Raw genomic sequence first — 7,433 nt, forward strand, 5'->3', positions numbered from 1 at the left:
ATTTTCTCCTTTCATTATTCTGACTTTCAGCAACTGCAGCATAATATTTGGGTGATGACAGTCCGGAGCCCATTTTTTTCTCTTTGAAAGCCACTGATTTTAGTTTAAATGTTGAATTGATTTTCTGTATGCAAGTTTTAGAGAACTCTCAGCTATGAATATTTTCAAAAATAAATCAGTGCAATAATAAACATGCACAATTCCCATTATAAGTAAGAGCTATGTAGCTCAGGGCTGCCAGATTGAGGCTCAGATCAACTTCTGGAACTGTTTGAACAGACAAATATGTACAGTGGCACTGCTGATGCTGATCCCAGCTGAATGAAGTCAGTGTTCCAATTTTCCTGACAATAGCTCCATTGGCAGGACAAAGTATATGTATATGTATATGTTCTCATTTCCTCTTATTCCCCATTTTTTCCTTTCATTGGCAATTTCTATGTGTACCAAGCCAAATTATGCTTACGTGGATGTGCTCAAAGCTTATTACAGTCCTTGACCACACATGGTTAAACTTGAGAGCTAAAACTGAGCCATAGTTTGAAGTAATAGGACCCACTTAAGGCTCCTCATTTTAGAGTGAATAATAAGTTTAAATTTTTAAAGCATCTGGAAAGCTGAGAGTTGGAAAAATAATAATATAGTGGAGATAAACATCAAGTGACATTTAACTACTTTGATTTTTGACAAATCTTAGATTAATGGTATCTCAACTTTTAGGCCATATACCATCCAAAGGCTGCATCAAACTTACCTGAGAGTGCTAGCAGTACTGATATCCTGACCTTATAGCACACCCAAGGAATTAAACCCCCTGTATTGGGACCATGGTCTATATATTTTTCAACCCTCAGATAATCAACTAGGTTTGGGATTCACTAAGAAGCTTCTCTTTGGTTTTGTTAATGTATCTAAGCCTGGTGCATTAGTCAGTTTTCCTACTGCTGAGACATAATATCCAACACCCACAACTTAACAGAAGAAAAGTTTAATTTAGCTTATGGTTTTAGGAAATTCAGCACATGGCCAGCAGACACCACAGCAGAAACCTCATAGTAGAAGGGTGTGGTGGGAAATAGCTGCCTAGTTCACAGCAGGCAGGAAGCAGAGCAGGATACCAGTGTCAGAGAGCAATGGGCAAGTGACTGTATATTGTAACCAACATCATGCCTCCATGGCCCATCCAGACACACCCAGGAAGATCCTTTGCTAATTTTTAAGCATTTCCTAATCCAATAAAATTGACATATAGGGATTAACATCAGCATCCATCCCTTGTCATCTTCACACCCAAGCATATCTTGTTAAATGACACATAATCTCTAGAGACAATAGCAAATTTATAATTCCACCTAACGCAATGCAGAAATGTAATAATCCCATTCTCAAAGTCTCAATAGTTTCAGCATTTTTCAAATGTCCAAGTCTCTTCTGAGACTCAAGGCAAATTCTTAGCTATGAACCTCTATAAAAATCAAAAGGAAGTTACATAACCCCAATGTACAATGGTGCAAAGTAAACATTCACATTCCAAAAGGGAGAAATAGAAGGATACAAAAGAATCAGACTAAAGCAAGACTAAAACCCAGCAGGACATACATTAAATCCTATAGCTCTATGTTAGATCCTGGGGCAAATGAACATGAGTTTCAGAGGGCTTGAGCAGCCCTGTTCCTAAGGCTTTGCTGGTTGCCATTCATATGGCCTCTTTGTTAGGGTAGCTGAACTCTTAGGCTACAGCTTTCCTTAGCAGACATTCCACATTCTGGGATTTCTGACTTCCAGGTGTCTCCATGCACATTTGGCTTCATTCCCACAGCTTTATGTAGTGACTTCTCAGGGGTTCCTTGCCTGGTTTCCCAGTAATTCCTTTGAAATCTGGGTGAAAGCTTCTCTTACCCCACAACTCTTACTTTCTGCAGACCAGTAAAACCAGCATCACATGGTTGATGCCAAAGTCAGCTGCCAGTTTGCACAGTTGCTGGGCAGCCATGGGCCATGGCTGCAGCAGCCTCTGAGGACCTGGATGGCTAAGCACAGCGGGTCAATCCTGGAGAACCAACTCAGTAAGAGGCCCTTCTCAAGCAGGGGTCACAGGGACTCTTCTCAAATAACAGTTTTGCACCTATGAGCCTGCAGTAGGTTGATACTTGCTGATTCTTGAGATATCTTCAGGTCATCTTTCTCCTTGTTCCTGTACAAAGTATTTACTTTCTTTTTAATGATGTCACTAGATTTAGCAGCTATACTTTCTTTAGCTACAGTTTTATACATGGTTCCTTCCTGGCCAATTTAAGTTTTTGAATTTTTCTATTCTGGCTTTTGCCGCTGATTTTCATTATAAATCTGGCTAAAAGTAGCCACTATTACCAATGCAACAGCCTGAATGTTGGGCTGTCTTGAAATTTCCTCCACCAGATTCATTAGTCTATTGCCCTAAATCTCAAATCTCCTTCAAAATCTCAGGACATGGGCAAAATGGAGACAAATTTTCTGCCAAAGTGTAACATACATGAACTCTTATCCAAATGCCAGTGGAGTCTTTGTTCCCAATTGAAATGTCCTGATTCTAGTCACTACTGTCTACATTTCTACCAGCATTCTGGTTTTCTGAACTATGACTATAATCACTCATCAGGCTCTACTTAATGTCCTCTATGGCTTCTCTAGCCCACATTTCCAAAGCTTTTCAAACTCATCCAACAGACCAGTTCCAGAAGTTTCTAAAATGGCCAGGTAAAGTCACAACAACAACTCCACTTCTCCAGTATCAATTTTCTGTAGTAGTCAGCTTTCTGTGTTGCTGATACATAATACCCAACACTCACAACTTAATGGAGGAAAGGATTAATTTAGCTCATAGTTTCAGGAGATTCAATACACAGTTGCAAAGCTGCTTAGTTAATGGCAGCCAGGAAGCAGAGCAGGGGAACAGTGCCAGATAGGAATGGCGAAAGGATCATATATAGTGTCCAGAAAAACACTTCCATGGTCTTCCCAGGAACATGCTTTGCTAATCTGCTAGGTGTTTCTTAATGCAATGAGGTTGACATATTTGGATTAACAATCATACTTGCCTCAGATTATCATGGATATAGTTGTCTTCTAGGGCTCAGATTTCTCTCACTGGAAAGTTACTACAGCAGAAATAGGCCCTTGAGTCTTTCTACTTTGTCCCAACACTAATGTCAACTCTCACAGTTGTGAAAGAGATGAAGGAGAAATGGAAAAATTCAATACTGACCACCTTTTACATACCTTTCTCTTTGTGGAGCTTTTCCCATGTTGGTTTTGGAAAAAATACATTCTATAATTCTCTTCTATCTTCTAAAGAAGATGTACTCCAGTGCCTATAGGGTCTCTCATAGAAGAGAGAATGCTGGTTTGGGGGTAAATGATTGATAAGAAAGGAAAAAAATTAAATTGAACTGCATAAGAAATGGAGCAAGATGGAAACATTAGATCCAGGAAAAGATAAAATGTAGCCTGGAAAGGAGATATGAGACCAACATGAATTAATCTGGGCATAATCAAAGTACACACTAAGCAGCTTTAAAACAAAATCACCAAAGGTAGTGGCTTACATAAGACAGTTTATTTTCTGGGTATTTAATAGTTCAAGGATGAATCATTAGGGTCATATTGTTTTGAAAATTGTTTTAATTTCCACTATTTTTTTAGGACACAGAAAATGAGAGAGTTCAAAACAAGCAACTTTAAGTTTGAAAAGATGACCAGAAATTGTAGACATCACCGCGGCTAGTATATAAGGAGCATGACTTGGTTACATGAACACATGGATGCAAGTTAAGAAAACCTTGTCATCCCTAGCCAAGAAGCTATATCTAAGCTAAAACTTGGGGTTTTGTTACTAGAAGGAAGAAGGTATGTATGATTATAGTGTTATAATTTTTAGCTTCTGACCACTCAACAACAGATAAGTAAGTGGCAAATTTGGAGGAAATTGTTGTGTCCTTCTCCATTTGTGAATTAGTCAGCTTTTGCATTGATGTTACACAACTCTAAACACCCACAACTTAAGCTATTTCTCATAATTTCAGGGGATTCAGTCCATGGTCTGCTGTTTCTGAAGCAGAAACATTATGGCAGAAGGGTACAGCAGAGAAAAGTCAGGAAACAGAGCAGGGGACAGCATCAAAGGGGCTAGGGACTATATATACTACTCAAGGTCACACTTTAGTGACCCACCAGATATACCCAGAAGTGTGTTTTACTAATCCACTAGATGGCTTTTCTTTTTGGTACCGGGGATAGAACTCGGGACCTTGCACTTATGAGGCAGACAATGGAACCACTCAGCTAAATCCCTGGCCCTCCACTAGATGGCTTTTAAGCCAATCAAGTTGACACAATTAAGCTTAATCATCACTGTTATGGTTTATATCTAGATGCCCCCCCACCCCCAGCCTCTTTCATTCACAAGTGGAGCTTTTGGGAAATGGTTAAATCATGGGTGTATGATACTGGAACATGGGTGCTGGATAACTAGATTAGTTCAATGATTGCCTTAGCATAGTTGTGGGTGATAGAATTACTGAAGATGGAAGCTCCACCCTAGATGTGGATGGCATCAATCAATTGGTTTGAGACCTGGATAGAATACTTAGGGAAAGAAGGAAGACAGGCTCATGGTCTTCTACCTCCCCTGCCATAGGCTAGGACTGTTTCTCCTTTGCCATGGTGCCTTGTCATGGACCCAGCCACCTATCTAAGAAATGACAAAGTTGGGACTTCCTTGAAAAACACCTGATTCCAAGGCCTGTGCACTATATCATCAGACCTTCTCTATTTGCTCCACTCTTCACCTTCTTTCTCTAGGAAAAATCAGAAGCTTCATTGGGCCCAAACATGCAGCTAATTTCCCTCTGTCTTTTAATATCTATTCTCCCTTTAGTTTTCCAAGTAGCCAACACTCTGACAAAGAAAATCTAAATTAATTTAAGCGAAATATTTTTACATGGGATAAGGAAATATTCAGTCTGAAAACTTAGCCTTTAGAATGCTTTTTTTTTGCCTACAGAGACTTGACAATTAACCTTTAAAATATTTCAATTAAGCAAAATGATAGGGGAAATTGTTAGAAAATTAGCCTGTGTCTGTTCAGGGACATTCAAATGTGAATAATGACATGGTTACTGTTAAGTTTGCCTCTATAGGTAATTAAGAAACACACAGCATATCACAGGGTTGAAAAGTGATTTCTATGACTATACTGTATCTATTAGCTAAAGAGCTAATTTTAAAATAATGAGGATGCTTTTAAATGTGAACAATTTTGGATCCATGGTGATATTCTACCCAAAAGGTCATAACATTTCTCTTGAAAAATCCGAGGCTCTCTTACCCACTACAAAGTGGCCATTTCATAAAGAAGCCCAACATCTCCTCTATGTTGTGTACTAAATTCTGTCATGTGCCTTTTTTTCTGGTGAATGAAGAAATATAGATATTCAATCAAAAGCTGGGCACTGTAAGTATTTAGAAATACACTCACTGAGGCTCAGTATAGAACTCTGAAAAAGTGTATGCTCACAGTGCCTTGCTGAAAACAGGAACCAGGGCCAGAAGTTAAAATCACAGCAGAAATTATGATGGACTTTAACACAAAACCCTCTCAGCTCTGAAGAGAGATGATTTATTTAGGTGGTATCTACATCTGCATTGCCCTAAGTGAGGTCCATGAAACACTCATCTCTTAAGGATCTCAGAAAGGAAGATTTCCATCTGTAAAGCTGAAAATATTGCACAGTGTAGCTCACTATTTGAGATACACAAGACATGTGAACATATTGGCTTTCAAAAAGTTCTTTGTATTTACCTTTGTTTAATGTAAAGTAATGGAATGTTTCCAAAACTTGTTTGACCACAGAAACCTCAGGAAAAAGATATCCTACCCCTCGTTTCCAATTTACCACATATTTTCCACTTAGTGACCACAGTGATCTTTTTGTAAACCATGAATCAGGTAGGGGCACTGTATTATACAAAAATTGCTTCAGAGGTTTCCCATCAACTCAGAATGAAAATGACAGTCCTAGGCATGGTGGACAAAATCCTTTATTATCTAGTCTCTTATCTGCATCGATATCTACCTGTGTGCCTTCCTGGACCACTCTGTCATCTTGCTGCTTCTGGAAAATATCAAGGTCCCTTCCACTGCTATTCTTTTTCCTAGAACAGTCTTCTGCTGATATTTCTATGCCTTTGTCATTCACCCTATTCTGATATCTGCTCATATGTCACATTGTCAAAAATATTTTACTCTCATAAGTAAAAAAATTATATCTCAGAAAACTGAAACTAGAAATTCCATTTGACCCAGTTATGCCCCTTCTAGATATCTTCCTTAAAGAGTTACAGGCATCCTATTACAGTGATACATCCACATTCATGTTTATAGCAGCACAGTTCATAATAACTAAATCTTAGAAGTGACCTATATGTCCATCAAGAGATGAATGGATAGAGAAAATGTATCTGCATGCAACTGAGTCCTATTCTGGATGCACCTTGAGACCATCAAGTTAAGTGAAATAAATCAGACACACAAGCTTAAATATAGCATGGTTTCTTTTATACGAGAAACTCAAAGTATGAATAAAGAGCAAAATAAAAGATGATAAGAAGTAGGGAGATAGATCTTTTCAAATGGGAAGAGGTCAAGGGATTGAGGGAGTGGGGCAGGGGAGGAAGGGAAAGGGATGTAAAACGGAATGAAAATGTGTTATGTATGTGTACCTACTGCACACAAGAAATGTAAACCTTATCTAAAATAAGCTTCTTTACCTTTTAGTCTCTTACTGTTAGTTTTCTTCACAGTACTAGTCACTACATGATATTTTATAGAATCATTTACTAATTTAGTAGCTTATTTCTTGTCATTCCTACCAGAATGTAACTCTATCAGCAGTAATCTTTCCTATTTTGTTTGCTTCTCTACCCCAATTTCTATCCCTGACATTAGGAGGTGCTCAATAAATAAACATCAAATGAATGAACGATAAATATCCTAAAGGAGCACATGCATGTGTGGAATACATTAAAACATTTCTGGTTCTCATAATACAAAACAACTGATAGATTTGATTACTTCAGACAATCAAATGCAAACAAGCAGGAATAGAAAAAGAGAAAAGCAATTAAATCCCCTTAGGTTCTCCTGTCACTGGACCAATTTGCATTCAAGCCTGTTAAGCTCCTGTCCACGCATAGGCTTTTGAGGCTGCTGATATTCCATGTAAAGCTTTTTCTTTCCTGCTACATATGCCCAGTCTACATAATTGTGAAAAATGAAAAAAACAGCAACTTCTGAATGGTTAACGAGCCAGGAGGAGAGGGGTAATAATTTTTGTTTTTCAATGACAGGTAGAATTTAAAGCTTTCTGGGAAATGAATTTAACAATAATTTTTAA

This window comes from Heterocephalus glaber, unplaced genomic scaffold, assembly GCF_053883595.1.
Source record: "Heterocephalus glaber isolate CG9 unplaced genomic scaffold, H.glaber_assembly_v1.0 deba00001555, whole genome shotgun sequence".
In the NCBI taxonomy this organism is placed as follows: Eukaryota; Metazoa; Chordata; class Mammalia; order Rodentia; family Bathyergidae; genus Heterocephalus; species Heterocephalus glaber.